Below are 19,118 nucleotides of genomic sequence, written 5' to 3'. Positions count from 1 at the left end.
ACAGTTTTCTAAACCCTTCTTCTTTTTCTGTTAATTGATTTGGAGTACGATAGGTGGTTGCCTGGAGCAGAGGGACCATGAGAGAGTTTTCCTGTCTAGATTGTTTGATGGCTGTACTAAGAAAGGAAGCTGCCAGGTGGATTTTTCGCTCTCACACTCCACAAATTTATTGTATTGCTACGACTAAGCATGGTCAGAAGGGTACATTATAATCATTTTGTTTGTTATTATGTGATTCGCGAAGTGCGCGTGCGCGAAAGCTGCACGCTGCCTGTTACATTGCTCCATACTTTCGAGTCTGCTTTTTAACTTTCTTAACTTTTATTCTCTTTTGTTCGTTCTGTTTTTTTTCACTCTAACTCTGTGAAGTCCTGCTCTCTCTAACGAGGTTTTTTTTTTTGAGAGTTTTCGTGTTTTTTTTTTTTTTTCGTGTTGTTTTTATTATGCCGCTTCCACCGGGACACGCTGCCTTTGTTTACTCCAGAGAACAGCTGATCGCGCTAATGCCGGCCGGCATGGTGGCCAGAGCAGCTGATATACCATCTGAACTCTGGAAGAAAATACACCGGGGATGCAGAGGAGGGAAGCAACGTCGGGGGAAGAGTGAAGGGTCGAGACGGGACGGGCTTATGGAGAGGAGAAGATTTAAGCCGTGTCTCCCCTCTGTTGTTATGGGAAACGTACGGTCTCTCAGCAACAAAATGGACGAGCTAACGGCGCTAACGCGGAGCAGCGCAGAGTACCGGGAGTGCAGTCTGATGTGTTTCACTGAGACATGGCTGCACAGGGACATTACGGACCAGAACGTCTCTGTCGATGGCGTCCACACCGTCCGGGCGGACCGGGATTGTACCGAGAGCGGTAAGCAGAAAGGCGGGGGGCTTGCCGTTCTAGTTAACAGCAGATGGTGTAATCCTGGTCACATCACCATTAAAGAACAGGTCTGTAGCCCGGATGCTGAACTGCTGGCCGTTGGACTCCGTCCATACTATCTGCCTAGAGAGATCCTGCATGTCATCATCGTTGTCCTGTACATCCCTCCCATCCTCCCATCCTCTGCAAACCCAACATCTGCCTGCAGCATCATACATACAACCATCTTCAAACTTCAAACTCAACACCCCAGTGCCCTTATCATCATGTCGGGAGACTTTAACCATGTCACCATGAACAGAGCTCTGCCGACTTTCAAACAGTACGTGAGCTGTCCTACCAGAGAGGAGAGGACCCTGGACCTGATGTATGCTAACATTAAGGATGCATACATCTCCTCTTCTCTCCCCCCTCTGGGCAGGTCAGATCACAACCTGGTTCACCTCAAACCCTGCTATGTGCCTCTGGTGAAGAGGAAGCTTACGACCACAAGGACTGTGAGGAGGTGGTCGGAGGAGGCTTATGAGGCACTGCAGGGCTGCTTTGAAGTGACTGACTGGCCTGCACTCTGTGAGCCCCAGGGGGAGGACATTGATGGGCTCACGGAGTGCATCACGGACTATATCAACTTCTGTGTGGACTGCAATGTCCCAGCTCGGACTGTCACCTGTTACGCCAACAATAAACCATGGATCACTAAGGACATTAAGGCCATCCTGAACGAAAAGAAGAGGGCGTTCAGAGATGGCAACCGTGATGAGGTGAGGAGAGTGCAGGGGGTACTTAAACTTACAATCAAGGAGGCAAAAGACAGTTATAGGAGGAAGCTGGAGAAAAAACTCCAGCAAAACAACATGAGGGATGTGTGGAGTGGCATGAGAACCATCACTTGGTTCCAGAAGACGGGTGGCATGGGGTTGGAGGGCCGTGCGGACCGGGCCAATGAACTGAACCTATTTTTCAATAGGTTTGATACTGCGGCCCATCCCTCACAAGTATCTGCTGCTGGCTGCTCAACAACAACTGCCACTTTATCTCCCCCTACTCCTCCTCCTTACAGACCCCTTGTTTGCTCCTCACCGCCTAAATTCACACCCACCTCCACCCCTCCCCCCTACTCTACATCATGTCCTCCACAACCTGAGGACCCCACCCCTCCCCCAACTGTCACCTGTACAGTGTCCTTCACGCCTGACCTGGTGAGAAGACAGCTGACGAGACTCGACCCGATGGTGTATTTCCCAGGGTGCTTAAAGCCTCTGCCCCCCAGCTGTGTGGAGTACTCAGTCAAGTCTTCAGCCTGAGCCTGCACCTCCAGAGGGTCCCTGTGCGGCGGAAGACGTCCTGCCTCATTCCTGTGCCGAAGACACCGCGTCCCAGCAGCCCTCAGGACTACAGACCGGTGGCTCTGACGTCCCACATAATCATCACTTTTGAGAGGCTCGTCCTGGAGCAGCTAAGGCCTATGGTCAGGCCTTTCACTGATCCACTGCAGTTCGCCTACTAGCCCCGCCTGGGAGTTGAGGACAGCATCATTTACCTCCTGAACAGAGTCTACACTCATCTGGACAAGCCGGCGAGCACTGTGAGAGTCATGTTCTTTGATTTCTCCAGTGCTTTCAACACCATCCGTCCGGCTCTTCTGGGTGAGAAGATGGCTGCGATGCTGGTGGAGGCCCCCATCGTGTCCTGGATTGTTGATTACCTGACGGGCAGACCACAGTATGTACGCCTACAGAACTGTGTGTCTGACAGAGTAGTCAGCAACACTGGGGCCCCACAGGGGACTGTCCTCTCTCCATTCCTCTTCACCCTCTTCACCTCAGACTTCAACTATTGCACTGAGTCCTGCCACCTTCAGAAGTTTTCTGATGACTTAGCAATAGTTGGTTGTATTAAAAAGGGTGATGAGAGTGAATACAGGACTGTTGTGGGCAACTTTGTCACTTGGAGTGAGCTGTACCATCTGCAGCTCAATGTGACTAAGATAAAGGAGCTCATAGTGGATCTGAGGAGGGCAAAAACACCCGTGACCCCTGTTTCCATCCAGGGGGTCCCTGTGGACACTGTGGAGGAGTACAAGTACCTGGGGGTGTACTTCAATAACAAGTTGGACTGGACCAGAAACACCGACGCAGTCTACAAAAAGGGCCAAAGCCGACTATTTCCTACGGAGGCTGAGGTCCTTTAACATCTGCCGGACGATGCTGAGGATGTTCTATGAGTCTGTTGTGGCCAGTACGTTCTTCTTCGCTGTCACATGCTGGGGCAGTGGGCTGAGGGTCGCAGACAACAACAGACTAAACAAACTAATCAGGAGGGCCGGTGATGTCGTAGGAGAGGAGCTAGACACCCTGACGACTGTGGCAGAGAGGAGGATGCTGTCCAGGCTTCAGTCCATCTCAGACAATGTCTTACACCCTCTCTATGACACACTGGCCCAGCAGAGGAGCACCTTCAGCAGAAGACTCCTCTTACCCAGATGCCCCACAGAGCGCCACAGGAAATCATTCCTGCCTGTGGGCATCAATCTCTACAACGCCTCCCTCAGAGAGTCAGACACCCCCTCTCTGTAACCTGACCTCAAAACACGGACTTCCACTTCTGCACCTTCTTCTTTTTGCACATTTTAACTTTACATTTTACACTTTACCATGTGTATATAGATATGAAACAACACACTTTGTCACTGAAAGGTGAATTATGCCTCAAAAGGACTTGGTTTCACTCATGAGGGTTATATTTGAAATATTATAGCCAATCCAGTCCTTTTTACCGGTTGACATAGCATTTCCACTCGCCAAAAAGTGCTACTCCAACCTTGTGACTAAAAGGTTATTTATGCCTCAATGTAACTTGATCAAAATTTTAAAGGTAAGACCTTGTTAATGAATATTTTCAGCCATCAAACAAACTTCCTCATACCAATAAAGATAATAACACTTTATGGACTGCTCAGAGGAGGATGTTACGGTGGTGGACAGAGGTGGACATGGTGGTGATGGATGGCCCAGAGGTGGACATGCAACCATTACTATTACTATTGTATAATTATTTCACCATCATTTTGGTTTCCTCTTTTGTCTATTTCAGATTGGCTGTCACATTTGCCCACGGCCGTACCACAGGCCCAGAGCATGAGCAGAAAGAAAAAGATTATTTGCAAAGCATGCCAGTGAAATCGCTACCACCCAACTGCTACTGTGTACACTGCTATGTTGTATATAGTTGTATGTCGTTTTTATCATTGAGTTTTTCTGACTTTCTGTTTGCTAAATTAATATTGCAAGTATGAAAAATATGTCTATAGGATATACAATGCAAGACATTCGTACTTCCAAATATGTACCTTTCAGGAGATATACTGTGCATATGTCCAATGAAACAAGGTAAAGAACACATAAAATGTTATCTTTATGGTTATGAGGTAAGTAAGTTGGTTTGATGGCTTAAAATATTCACTAACAAGGTCAAATTTAGATCAAGTTATTTTGAGACATAATTCACCTTTCAGTGACAAGGTAGATGCAGCAATCCCTTTTTGGCAAGTGGAAAACTGCCTTTTATTGGTTGTACTGGCCCTTTAAAATGGTATTTCAACAGGTAAAAAGGACTGACTTGGTTCTAATCGAGGGCAGAGCAGGTAAAATAATACAGAGGCACAAGGATAATTTCAAAAGAAATAATGTCTTTATTTTAAATCGAACCGATGGAACCCATAAACATGTCAATTATAGTCTTGTTTCCAAATATAGGCCTAAACAAGGCTATTAGACATACCAAACACATAAACATCAGAGACAATATAATAGTATTGGCTATAATCACATATATGCCATATATAAACGAAAAACACTTCCTTTGCCACAATTGTTTTCATCCTGTTACAATGAGACGTTAAAGTTTCAAAAAGACATCCCTTTGTTATCACCACGGACATAAAATTATGTGTATTAACACGTAACACGTAACATGTTTATCCCAGATAAAGCAGCTGTAGATCTATTTGAACCGGGAGATACAGGTTTAACAGGCTGCGTGCGCTGCCGCGGAAATCACTTTTTGGCAGACGATCACTTTTGACATGACACCTGTCCCTGGCGCCTGTGCGTCGCATTTTTTTAGATCAATTTAATTTAGTTTGTTTTCATCATGTATGAAACAAAATCTTAAACACAACTGAGTTAAGGGACTGACCAAAAAAAACAATGTATCCCGCTGTCACCCAAGCATCAACACTGGCCGTTGCTTTCTGTTGCTATGGGACTTGATTTAGTAAAATCTGTATGTTTTTGTGTAAATACTTACTTACAACAGGGATACTCTCTATTTTCCAACCAGACTTTAATATGACGCTGTTTATTAATATTTACTTATTTTATCGTTTATAATTGTTTATTTTTCATCCATGTTTTTTCTTGCAGATTTTAGTTTTTTGATTAACTGTGGATATTTATTCAGTTGATACATTTTTTATTATAAATAAGTGCACTGCAGAGACAATGCAGACAATAACATTAGTGTTAAATAAATGTTAATTTAGGTTCAGCAATTGTGTCTCATTTGTTATTATCATTAAATTGTTGTATTTTATCTGACGGCATTATATATTGGCCGCCCTGCTCTCTAAATATCGGCATCGGCCATTGAAAAACCCATCGGCTACCACCACAAGTGCGACTTTTAGGGTGGCTATTACCTCTCTTTTTTCACCATACATGTGTTTGCATGGCACGGCACCCAGACAGATGTTTGATTTAAAATTCATACTAAAATATGATCAAAGATACTTATTAAACAGAGGGAATTAGATATAAAAGGCTGCCTATAATATAAGCCTGCTTCCAATAAAGGACTGGTTCCCTCTCCACTTGAGGTAAATAAAAGCTCTGGTCACTATTTTTTTAACAATAATTTCTCCTGTGCAAAGTATCACATTTGTATATCTTAAAAATCTGACTATTTATGTTTTGTATTTTAGGCTATTTGTATATATTTTACCTTTAAATTTTTTTTTAATTCATTATTATTTTTATTCTCCTTTTTTCCGGACTGTTAAGCTTTTTGTGTTTTTAATGCTTATGGCCTGTACTGAAGTTCACCAACTTCACCAGAAGAAATTCCTTGTATATGTTAATGTCCTGGTGAAATAAACGCCATTCTGATCCAAATGGGAATAAACGTTTGTTCCTTTCGTTGATCTTTCTGATTTATTTCCAAATAATCACATTTATTTGCGAGATTATTGTGGTGCCGTCCCTGGTTTCTGGCATTGGTCTTCATCTAGAAAACAGGAGAGAGAGAGGGAGATTGTTTTTTGTTGTTGCTTGTTTTGTTGTATAATTTGACACTTGCTTTGGCAATGAAAACGACTGTTTCCCATGCCAATAAAACCCATTTGAATATAAATTGAATTGAATTGAGAGAGAGAGAGAGAGAGAGAGAGAGAGAGAGAGAGAGAGAGAGAGAGAGAGAGAGCAAATTTAAAGAAATGGACAGTCGTGTACGCAAGCAAGGCAATGTTTACATCAACACTGTGTCCAGTGGGAGAAGTATAAGTTTCACAATATGTACTCACTACTTTCCACTTTTGCGTTTCCTTGGTTGGTGTTAATGTTGCTCCCAATACTTGTTTGGTGATTTCCATCTCCTGTTCAAGCACAGGCAGAAAGAAAGCTCCATTATGAGAGAGAGGAAAAGCAGGACGTGCTCATGACGTCCACACCTGAGATTAGCATCTGACGGGCGGACAAGGACAGGGGGGGCCGGGAAAGCAGAGCGTTGTCCCCCTTAATATATTATTGTAAAAATAATTATATAATTTTAAATAAAATAATAAGCTTTGGCTGCCCAGCACCAATATGGTGGCTGCGTCTTCTAACGCATGTTTGTCTGTGGAGGCAGGAGGTCGATCCAATATTAAAATCATCACAACTCGCTGAATTTTCGACGGATTTTGTTTTTATTACAAATGCCGGACGTGTATTTATGATATTGGATCCTTGGTTGAATTAAAAATGCGGGTTTTCATACCAAAATACTATCTTTTGAAGATGGTAACAGTAATATTTATATAATAATATTTAAGAGAAGAAGAGAACTTATTATTTTTCTTACTGCATGTCAAATGGCTGCCATGTTGTAATTTTGTTGATAACTTTGGTAATAAATAAAGACGTTATTCATAAAAATCTTTAGTTCAGTTAAAGGGTGTTGCTTCTCTCCTACTACTGTAAATAACCTGCATGCTGTACAACCCTTAAGTCATTTACCTATTAATTATCCAGTATACATAGTAGTAATAAGGGTTTCCTCTAAATACATTTCATACATCAGTACTTTTGGTGGCATCTTTGGTGTCGCCATCTTAAGGTGTGTCGCCCACCCACCCCAAGCAGTGAAATGAAATATCTTCCCCTAAAATTTTGAAATTTTTGTCCTCTGAATCCATTTTGAATCTCTGAAGAATTGATGCGGACAAAGAACTCACCGGAGATTTGAAGGTTGTTTCCCTGACCGATGTTGGTGTTTCCACCAGTCACTAGCTCATTGCTGGTGCTAGTGTTTCCCATTGTTTCTACTAAAACAGACATGAGACACACGCTTAGGAGAAAAAAAAAGATAGATGCATTCCAAACAGACAGAAACACACATGCAGTCCTACCGGTGGTTTGAGCTTGTTGCCTTCAGCTGCAGGTGTGAGTGGAAGACACAAGCCGCTGCTTATATAACTATCTTTTACTGGTGGGTGTATGGTACCAGTCCCGTACTGCAGAACTAAAGCTCCCTTGTGAGAAGTCTTGCACGTGTGTAGGACCTTTTGGCTGGAATCCTTGTCGATGTTGTAACACTGGTTTATTGGGTTTATGCTGACAAGATAAAACAAAATGTGTCTCAACAGGTTCTGTTGTTTTCCACCGAATCAAGATCTCTTCAGTGGAACTGGCACTGTGTGTGTCGTAACCTCTCTTGTTTTTAACTTCTTTCATGAGATGATATAAAACTACCTTCCAATGCAACCCAGATACAATTGTTCTGCAAGTGTAGGAGACTGGGAGCTTTGACATAAATGAAAAACACATACACAGCATACTGAAGACACATGTAAAATTTTTTATAAAATATGCTCAATTTGAAACCAATTCAATTTCAAGTTACTTTTATTTAAGTTCATGGTGGTGGTATGGTGAGTCTTTTTTTTTTAAGAACTATAGTTTGTGCTTTGTTAATAGATTTTATGGAAAAGCATTCCAGATTGATAAAACTAAATGATTAATATACATTTTTAAAAATTGCTTCCAAAATATCTTTCAAGACATCACGGAGAGCAGATATGATGCATAGTAGCAGCAGAAATGAATTAGTTTCAAATCCTGACAAATGACAGGATATACCGATTACTTTTTGTTTTTCTCAGTAAGGCTGATGATTGTTTACATTTACATTTACATTTTGTCATTTAGCAGACGCTTTTATCCAAAGCGACTTACAAGGGAGAATAACATTCAAGCTACATTGCGACAGAGACATTAGTGTAACAATAATTACTGCTAAGTAGTGCTAAGTAATTGTAGGTTAGGAGAGGAGGTACTCTCTGAAGAGCTGGGTCTTCAAGTGCTTCTTAAAGACAGAGAGGGAGGTCCCCGCTCTGGTCATTTTTGGCAGCTCCTTCCACCAACGTGGAACTACAAATGAGAATAGCCTGGATTGCTGTGGCTGTATAGCCGGCAGAGCCAGGCGAGCCTCATTTGACGAGCGCAGCATCTGGGGGGCAACATGTGCTCTTACAAGAGCATTTAAGTAGGCGGGAGCATTCCCAGCAATCACTCTGTAGGCCAGCATCAGAGACTTGAACTTGATGCGAGCGGCTACAAGTAACCAGTGGAGCTCTATGAGCAGCAGAGTGACGTGCCCTCTTTGGCTGGTTGAACACCAGTCGCGCCGCCGCATTCTGTATCATCTGTAGTGGCTTCACCCCACAGGCCGGCAAGCCTGTTAAGAGGGCGTTGCAGTAGTCGAGACGGGACATCACCAAGGTTTGTACCAGCAGTTGAGTGGCATATTGGGTCAGGTACGGCCTGACTTTTCGGATGTTGAGTAGTGCGAAGCGGCAGGACCGGGAGACGGCGGCAACATGGTCCGAGAATGTCAGTTGGTCATCAATAATGACACCAAGATTCCTTGCAGCCTTGGTAGGAATAAGAGATAGAGAGTCGATTTTAATATCAATGTTGTGATAAATACCTTGTTTGGCCGGGAAGACCAGCAGTTCCGTTTTCGCCAGATTTAGTGGAAGATGATAATCCTTCATCCATGTGGATATGTCAGCGAGACAATCCGAGATCCACGTCGAGGCAGTGGGGTCGTTGGGCGGGAAGGACAGATAGAGTTGAGTATCATCCGCATAGCAATGATATGAAAAGCCATGTGAGCGGATGATTGGGCCCAGTGAGGTGGTGTATATGGCAAAGAGGAGGGGTCCTAGCACCGAGCCTTGGGGCACCCCGGTGGTTAGGTTGTGAGGCACAGACAGCTGGCCTTGCCATGTCACACTGAACGAGCGCCCAGTAAGGTAAGATTCGAACCAGGAAAGTGCACTGCCCGTTATGCCCATACTTGAGAGTATGGACAGGAGTATGCTGTGACTGACAGTGTCAAAAGCAGCTGATAAGTCTAGCAGAATGAGAACCGAGGATTTGGCAGCAGCTCTAGCGGTTTTTATGGCCTTTGTCACAGACAACAGGGCTGTTTCGGTGGACTGACCACTTTTGAGGCCAGATTGAAGTGTATCGAGAAGGTTGTTTCCTGACCGGTATTCTGTAACCTGTCTAGAGACCGCCCTCTCTAAGGTTTTGGAAAGGAATGGGAGGAGAGAGACCGGCCGATAGTTTTCTACTTGACTGGGATCGAGTGAGGGTTTTTTGAGCAGTGGTGCGACCCGAGCCATTTTGAAAGCGCAAGGGAAAGTGCCTGAAGTTAGGGAAGAATTAATCATATGTGTGATTGTCGGGTTGATAGTCGGTGATATGGCTTGAAGGAGGTTAGATGGGATCGGATCTAGCGGACAGGTAGTAGGACGGCTACATGTTAGTAGTTTAGATACCTCACTTTCAGCGAGGGGGTTGAAACCAGGGAACGATGAGCCTAGGGCTGGAGAAGACAGGTTGTGAGTAAGTTGTTTAGTGAATTTGCTACTGATGGCTGCCACTTTGTTAGTAAAAAAAGGAGGCAAGGCAGTCAGCGGTGAGGTTAGTAGGTGGGGGAGGTGGTGGAGGGTAAAGCAGAGACTTGAAGGTGGCGAATAACTTACGTGTGTCTGTGGCACCGTTGATCCTATCGTTGAAGAAGGCCTTCTTAGCAGCAGTGATGCTGGAAGAGAAGGAGGACAGCAGTGTCTGGTGGCTTGCAAGATCCTCAATTGTTTTGGATTTGTGCCATTTCCTCTCGGCTGCTCTGAGGTCAGTGCGCGTTGTCCGGAGGGTGTCAGTCAGCCAAGGGTGCGACTGGGTTGATCGAGCAGGTCTGGTGGATAGTGGACACAGGCTTTCCAGACATAAGCTCAAGGTGGAGCAGAGAGAATCAGTGGCATCATTAACCTGCAGAGAGGAGAAAGTGCCGTGGGGCGGAAGAGAAGAGGAGAGCACAGAGGAGAAGTGGGTGGGAGACAGGTTGCGGAGATTGCGGCGGATAGTAACCATGTGTGGGGAGGTGGGGGGATGTTTTGGTAGCTGGACATTGAAGCGGATGAAGAAGTGGTCAGAGAGATGAAGAGGAGTGACCCTTAGGTTGTCCGTGGTGCAGAATGAGATCAAGCTCTTTGCCAGCCTTGTGAGTCGGTGGAGTCGGGACCTGTCTTAGGTCGAATGAGCGAACCAAAGACAGGAAGTCAGCCGAGCTCGCACTGTCCAAGTGGATGTTCATGTCTCCGAGGACGAGCATGGGACACTGTTTAGAATGACACTGTTTGTTTAAGTTGATCAAACAACATCATTAATATTATTAATTTTATTTTGTCTTACTCTAGAAGTAATCTCGATTTGACATTGAATAAGGTAGATGTTGATATACAGTATAAAATTTAACAAGTAGTTTAACAAAGTATAATTATTTTGTATACAAGAGAGGTAATGGATTGTGTACGTGTGCTTACTAAAAATTTAAAAACTTAGATAAATATGAAATACGTTGGCCATTTTGATGTTTTTTTTAAATTTGGACATTCAAAAATTTTAAGTTTAAACTTGAAAATATCTTGTGATTCGATTAATGTTGAAATTATATATTGATGAATTAACCAACCCATCTATTCAGTGTTTTATTTCCGCAGTTTTAAGCAGGAATCCACTGACTGTAGTTTTGACCAGTGTAGATATGACTGCATCTGATTGAGAAGACTTGGAGGACTGACAAAAAGATCAGACTAAAGAGAATTGCTCTACAATTGAGTAAGGCCATTACATGTCCAGCATTCAAAGTTCCTTGTAAATTATTGATGTTATTACTATTTGTATTTAACTGATTTGCAAATTTGATTATCTAATAGGCTCAATTGGAATTATTTTGAGATGATATGCATGCAAGTATATAAATGGAGAGACCGTGATTGAATTTAGATCTATATCCCATATTGAGCACCATCGTTAAAATTTATAAAAGCATCAGATATTATAGAGTGCATTATAGAACCAGAATAATTCTTGACTAGTTCTTATTTTAATATGACATTCTAGTTGTCTAGTCTAGTTGTTGAAACAATCTTTAGAAGCTAAATTAAGGATTACTGTGTTAACACTCAGGGACACTGTTGTCAGAGCACCCTGGAGTGATTATCTCTATGACACTGCTTCTTACAATGGTATACCTTTCCTTTCATCTTATGATAATGTATGAGAACAATTCCTTAAGCACCTTAGGGTTTTTTTTCACACAAGCCCAAAAGCCTGATATCCTGCTGAGAGACTTGCCTACTCCTGCATTTCCGAGAAGGTCTGTGAAAACCTTGTATACAGAGATCCAGTTTAGCCAAGATTAGGCTGAATAACTTGGGACATTTTCTGAACAACGAAAAAGCTTCTGTTATGGAAAATCAAATGCAAGCGTTGACTCCTGCTGATCCTTCCCTCCACCAACGAACATGAAGTGTTTGGCCTCCAAGTACAGCAGACGCACAATTGGAAAATATGATGTCACTGCATCAGACAAAACATGAAACTGAATGAAAGCTATGTGGAGCCCTCGGTAATGTTTTCTTCTGTCACATTATGGAAATTTATTTTGACTGATTTTGAATTTATGGCAGCACACTTATTAGAATATTGTAGTTTATTGATCTACTTGTGTCGTAGATACACAGGAATTCCTAAAATACTCAGAACAAGGTGTTTACAGTTTCTTTTTGTTTTTCCTTATAACTCCAGCCGGCACAAAAGAACGTTCATTATTTGAGTCATGACATTTATTTTATTTTAATTTTGTCTCCTCAGGGTCGTACCCTGGCATGGCCTTTCTTGGCTGTTGTGGTTGTGGTTGTGGTTTTTGGATCATGGAATGAGTCAATGCTTGCCAAGCCATTACACGGTAGAACTTGTTGCTTTTCAAAAAAGTTTTTTGCACCAGCTCTATGTTGGATTTGCTGGATCATTCTAGGGAGAAGGTTTTATGTTCGCTGTGTTGTTGCAATCTTATGGAAATGATTTACGTCTTGTTGCATACTATGCACGGAAACTCGGTGCCGGGGTCATTGGGTTGACTACATGCTGTAGCCTTTATCTTTCTACTAAGCAAACCAGTTTGTTTCTCTCAGACATCACCTCTCCTTTATCAACATGTGCAACTTTTACTTTGCTTACTCCAACTTCTCTTCTTCACTCTTATGGAGATTCACATGATTGCTTGACAGCGATAGCCCTTGTGGCTTCGCCCCACCCAGATCTTGCTACTGAAGTTCTTGAAAAGTTCAACTACAATGATTTAAACTCACGAGTGCAACAAAAAGGAGGGTTTTTGTTTGGTTTGTTTGTCCGTCATGTTTTTTTGTATAAAACAGTGTGGGCCTATCTTTGTACAACCGGTTGTGTTTGTGTTTCTATTTGTGGTAAACAGTTCTTTGTTTTATTTAATTGCATGAATATGTACAGGCAAGTGGGATACGGTGTGGTGTAGCTGTTTGATGAGACATACAGAACATCTGTTTAATGTTGTGATGTCATAACCCCGCCCATTTTGATCTTCCTATTTGTGTTGTTTACATTAATGTACTTGACCCCATCTCTATAGGAAATGTTGGAGCCAATGCAGCCAACAAAGCCGACGGACCCAATTTTTGCTCTGTCTAATGATGTTTGTCTCCTCCACAGAAGAGGACACAGGCTCACTAACTTTGTTTTTTCCTCTGCTCAAAGGTGTCCTGCACTAAATTATTGGAGTGGCAGAGCCGCTTGGTTCAGTATGTACTGAGCTAAATCTTTCCCACAAGTTTTTTCATTGTTTTACTTGTTTGACATATGGTAAGTACCGTTTGTCAAAAAGGAGGGTATAGTTAGAGAATTAAGTAAACATAATGATTGTGCTTAGAACAATGCAGGAACCTCATGATGGACTTATCAAGCTGACGCTTTGTCATGATTAAAATATTGTTGTGTGATGATTGACATGTTTTTCAGAATGGAATCCCAGTAAAGGTTAGCTCTACTGAGTTTTCATTCCTGTCGTTAGTGATGATGGGAATGCGAGATCGATCACATGGTGCGACAGGACTGTCCCAGCATGAATTGTTGACCAGGAGACCAATGCGGTTAAGTCACGTAAACATGTAGTGATCACATTGTCCAGTTTAGTATTTATCATTGTTAGGCATTGTTCAGGCAACATTCGAGAAATGCGTTCTAGGAAAATTTGAAAAGCGTTAATTTGATAAGCATAATTTATACACTGTCGGTTGTTTTGTAGCCTAATCGAGATTCTATGGACATTGTCTCCTACATATTTGACATTGCGATAATATTATTGTTGTTACACTAGGGTGCATACATGAACTTTTGTGCTGAGTCTGTAGTCGGTTATTCAACATAACTGTTTGGGAAATTACAGAATTATTCCACGTACCCTATTTTACATTCATGGACCTAGACCAAACAATGTTGTCATAACATGTGTCTCTCACCCAAGTGTTTAAGTCTATGTGCCCAGGTCAAAGCAGCCCTACCCATCCCACTCGAAGGACCACTACACCACCTCCGACCAGGTGACTGGGTGGCGACTTCTGTAGGAAAAGCTGGACCTCCGCCAGATTCCTGGGACCGTTCCAGATCCCCCTCACCACCGCAGTGGCAGTTAAGGTGGCAGAACGACCAACGTGGGTACACGCATCCCATTGCAAGAAAGTCTGCAACCTTCCAGAGGACCAGATAAATGACAACAACAGAGAATCATCAGACGTGAACTGAGTTCATGATCCTTGCTGGATATGTGCTAGTAACCTCTGTCCCGTGGAGAGGATATGCCACTACAGTATTTCTACTTGAAAAGGATGACGCCCCATGAACAGGAAAATATTGGACATGCCTGTGTATACAACGATCATATCATCGTTGTATACTGTGCTGTATTATCCCAAACACTACCTCACACTATTCACATTCACATGCCACTTTAATTCACATGCCACTTTAAATGCACATATCTGTATATACATAGGCATATTCCTTCAACCTCTTCCATTTTATTTCAATTTATTTTTTATTGTATTTTATTCTATATATTTTTTATCTTATTCTATAAGTATTCCACTTACTGTATTACGTTTTAGGAGTCAGTTAGTCGGTCTATTAGAAGGGAATTTTCTACTTTTTATTTTATTTTATTTTTGTACTTTTTCCTAGGACTTATTGTGTGCTATCACCGGGTGCGTTGCATTACATTTCACTGCATATATGTATGGAAGTATGTATATGTATGTGACAAATAAAAATCTTGAATCTTGAATCTTGAATCTTGAATCTTTCTTTCTATGCCAATTTACATGTATAATCCGACCCATCAAGATGTGCGTGTAAGACGATCAGGAACATATATGTTCGTGACATCGGTTCCAGCTGAGTATAGGATTGTAGGTGGAGCAAAACATTTTATGTCTATATTAGCGCCCTTAGGTACATCTACAGCTTTTAAGTGGCTAAATATCATACATTATAAGTTGTTACTGTTCATTAATACAACTATCCAAGCAGAAGAAGCTAGAAACAAGAATTAACTTTGATCCGTTTAACGGCTCTCCAGAATCATACGGTACTAGACATAATGAGTGCGGCTCAAGGAGGTGTATGTGCTATGATAGGTGAGTCGTGCTGTACATAGATTCCTGCCAATGATGTAGAATCAGGAAATTTGTTTTTAGCCATACAAGCTATGAAAGAGTTACGTTACGATTTAATGAAGGATCAAGCTAACACTTGGGATCCATTTACTTGGCTAAGAAATGCACTGGGGCCATGGATTTCTATGTTCATAGAAATATTGACACCTGTAGTGATAATGTGTTTAATGCTATATTGCTGTCTAGCGTGTATAGTACCTATCTTTCATAAGATGAATACTCATATGGCGACGGGACAGTTTGTCTCCATACCACTAAATGATTGGAAACGACCTTATGATGATGGAGATGTTGAGACACTGAGATGCTGATATATGGAGATGTTTTTCTAATTATGTTTATCCTTACTTATAGGATGTGTTAGTCATTACGTGCACAATGCATTTTGCTGTTGTCATTATTAAGTGATAACCATTGATTAATCTGCATAGCATTATGTATTAGTGGAATCTCTATGTTTGTTTTGTTTATTTCATTATGTGATTCATGATTATTATAATTTGTGTGTGGGTTTTTGAATTAGAATTGTAAAATGTCCACACAGGATTTTTTCTCTGTATGACCAGGGGTTTTTGTCCTGTGCGTTGTCATAGTATAGTAGATAACCCTTACTGGTCTTTTACTTTTCTCCAGCCAAATATGAGAAGAGAGGTTTGGTCAATTTGAGGTGGAGATATCCTTGAATTATATCTGGAATTTGGTTATGAGTTCATATAGTTAAATTTAGTATTAGATGTGGATTTTCCCAGTAGATTCCAATAAGATAGATTTGAACAATATCTCTGAAGTATAATTGTATTATGTCCGATTTACATTATATGGAATTTTAGCATTATTGCATTTTTCCTTAAGGTATTTGTAGGAACAAAAGGAGGAAATGTGAGAGAAAAATGCTTACAATCATTTATATTGAGTGAGGCCAAAGGCCTCTACATCCAGAGGGGGAGTTTTTAAAACATTGTCTCTGTTTTCCCAGGAACCCCCCAACTTTATGTAAAGAGAAATGTTCTTTCTCTCTACAATGTCAATTCTAACATTGAAGAACCAGATCACATTTGGCCCTGTTTACCTTGTAAGGAGATGAAGAATAACCACAGGGGAGCCTGGAGGTGCATTGTAAGGGATTCTAATCCGCGTTTGCCAGGTCATTTACAAGTTCCTGTGAATTCACTGTTTGATGTAACATCCAGGGAGACAGTTGAGGGACACGGACTTGTAAATGACTTCTGACCCAAGCCACACCCTCTGTTGTTGTATAAAGCCCTCTTGATCGGAAATAAGATTAGACGGATCAGGACACTGCTTTGAAGCAGTACTGAATCTTTCTCTTTATTCTGCAGAATAAATAATCTTGAATATTCTGTTTTGTTTTCTTGTAGCGGGCAGATTAACCTCACCGATCATTGCAGAAGAATTTCTTTCACATGGCTTTATTTATTATTATCAATTTTACTTTAGTTATTAAAAAACTGTTTTTTTTTTTTTTTTACAATATCAGAAGTTCCTCACCAACCCTCAACGCTTTTGCTAGAAGGAAAAAAGGGAGTAGTATTCTGCTTTCTTGCCCTCAACACTTTTGCTAGGAGGGATCAAGAATAATCTATAATAATTATGTATTCAATAATGTCGACTTATGATTGAATAACACAAAAAAAAATCAATAAATAAACAAACAAAAACCACGATTCTCTTGATCGATGCAATATTGGCCACTTCCACGGTCCTCCAGACCGATTATCATCTGCCCTTCCTAGCCTGCGCCGCACACAGCCGCTTCTTCAACAATCCTCTAGATCCATACAATCTTTAAGCTTACTCAGAGCTATTTCCTTCACAATAGCCACAATGTGATCGGTGATCTGAAATGTGATCTGGTTCTTCAATATTACAATTAAGATTGTAGAGAAAGAACAGTCTATTAACATAGACTGGGCTCCTTAAAAACCCAGAGGCAATGTTTTAAACCCATGTAACATACAAAAGATTATTGTCCCCATTCAAATAGTTGATCATATGCATTTTTCTCTCACATGGGGTGGTGTCCCGTGCGGTGCACCAGAAACGCAGCAGTGCCTTTTCCTTATGAAAGTCGAAACAAACTTTTAAATGAGACCTTGTAGATCTAATATGAGGCAAGATTCAACAACTGGATTGACTATTTCTCGCCTCAAATCTATTCAGATACAGATTTTGGTGGAACGCTTAGGTGAAATGAGTGAGAGTTTACATACTTTATACAACGGAACCCTATTACTCATGCTCAAACCCCATTGGGTCACAGAACCCTACTACTCACGCTAGAATCCCATTGGCTCACAGAAGTAGGAGGCTGGCAGCTCATTTATATTTAATGCGGCAGACACTGAAACATCCCGTCAGGAGGGGTGTAGAGGCATGTTAGAATGCATAATCAGAGCGGTATTTTGGGCAAAAACTTCAAAGACGTGTTTTGAGGAGCTCAGAGACCTATATTAACCTGTTGAAAAGGAGCATCATAGGTCCCCTTTAAGAAGATGTTATGTCTCCTCTGTATGTCATTTAATATTGATCTCTTGAGCTGGAAAACAACTAAACAAGACATTTTTTTTCTTTATCTATTCCACCAAAGTTAAGATCAGGTTCTGTCTTGACATTTGATTCAATCATAATTTTATAAAATAAAGACAATATTTATTTTGCAATTATCCTTGTGCCTCTGCATTATTTTACCTGCTCTGTGCCCTAGATTAGAACCAAGTCAGTCTTTTTCACTTGTTGAAATACCTTTTAAAAGGGCTAATACAACCCATAAAATGCCGTTTTCCACTTGCCGAAGTGATTACAGCTCCCACCTTGTCACTGAAAGGTGAATTATGCCTCAAAAGGACTTAGTTTCACTCATGAGTGTTATATTTGAAATATTATAGCCAATCCAGTCCTTTTTATCGGTTGACATAGCATTTCCACTTGCCAAAAAGTGACTTGTGACTAAAAGGTTGTTTATGCTTCATATAACTTGATCTTAATTTTAAAGACAAGACCTTGTTAATGAATATTTTCAGCCATCAAACAAACTTCCTCATACCCATAAAGATAACACTTTATGGACTGCTCAGAGGAGGACGTGTGGTGGTGGATGGACCAGAGGAGGAGGAGGTGGTGGTGGATGGCCCCGGGTAGGATGTGGTGGATGGCACAGAGGTGGACATGGTGGTGGCGGATGGCCCAGAGGTTGACATGCAACCATTACTATTGTATAATTATTTCACCATCATTTTGGTTTCCTCTTTTGTCTATTTCAGATTGGCTGTCACATTTGCCCACGGCCGTAACACAGGCCCAGAGCATGAGCAGAAAGAAAAAGATTATTTGCAAAGCATGCCAGTGAAATCTCTACCACACCACTGCTACTGTGTAAATTTAGATACACTGCTATGTTGTATATAGTTGTATGTCGTTTTTATCATTGTGTTGTTCTGACTTTGTATTTGCTAAAATAATATTGCAAGTAAGAAAAATATGTCTATAGGATATACAATGCAAGACATTCGTACTTCCAAATGTGTACCTTTCGGGAGATATACTGTGCATATGTCCAATGAAACAAGGTAAAGAACACATAAAGTGTTATCTTTATGGTTATGAAGTAAGTAAGTTGGTTTGATGGCTTAAAATCTTCACCAACAAGGTCAAATTTAGATCTCAAAAGATCTCTCAAAGTTATTTTGAGACATTCTGTGACAAGGTAGATGCAGAAATCCCTTTTTGGCAAGTGGAAAACTGCCTTTTATTGGTTGTACTGGCCCTTTAAAATGATATTTCAACAGGTAAAAAGGACTGACTTGGTTCTACTCAAGGGCAGAGCAGGTAAAATAATGCAGAGGCACAAGGA

The 19,118-nt window shown here is 41.3% G+C and overlaps 1 long non-coding RNA gene across 1 annotated transcript; it reads right to left on the bottom strand.

Annotated features, from left to right (window-relative positions):
• Positions 1 to 4,541: 4,541 nt before the first annotated feature.
• Positions 4,542 to 7,675, bottom strand: LOC307231271. The gene is made up of 4 exons (XR_013844194.1): positions 7,538 to 7,675; positions 7,364 to 7,453; positions 6,452 to 6,523; positions 4,542 to 6,156 (listed from the first exon to the last, which is right to left on the bottom strand). It is a non-coding gene; the product is annotated as an uncharacterized lncRNA (long non-coding RNA).
• Positions 7,676 to 19,118: the final 11,443 nt, after the last annotated feature.

Source organism: Zeus faber, assembly GCF_960531495.2.
Source record: "Zeus faber genome assembly, chromosome: 6".
Taxonomy (NCBI): Eukaryota; Metazoa; Chordata; class Actinopteri; order Zeiformes; family Zeidae; genus Zeus; species Zeus faber.
Note: the sequence above shows the minus strand (reverse complement) of the source record. Positions and strands in the feature narration are given on the sequence as shown.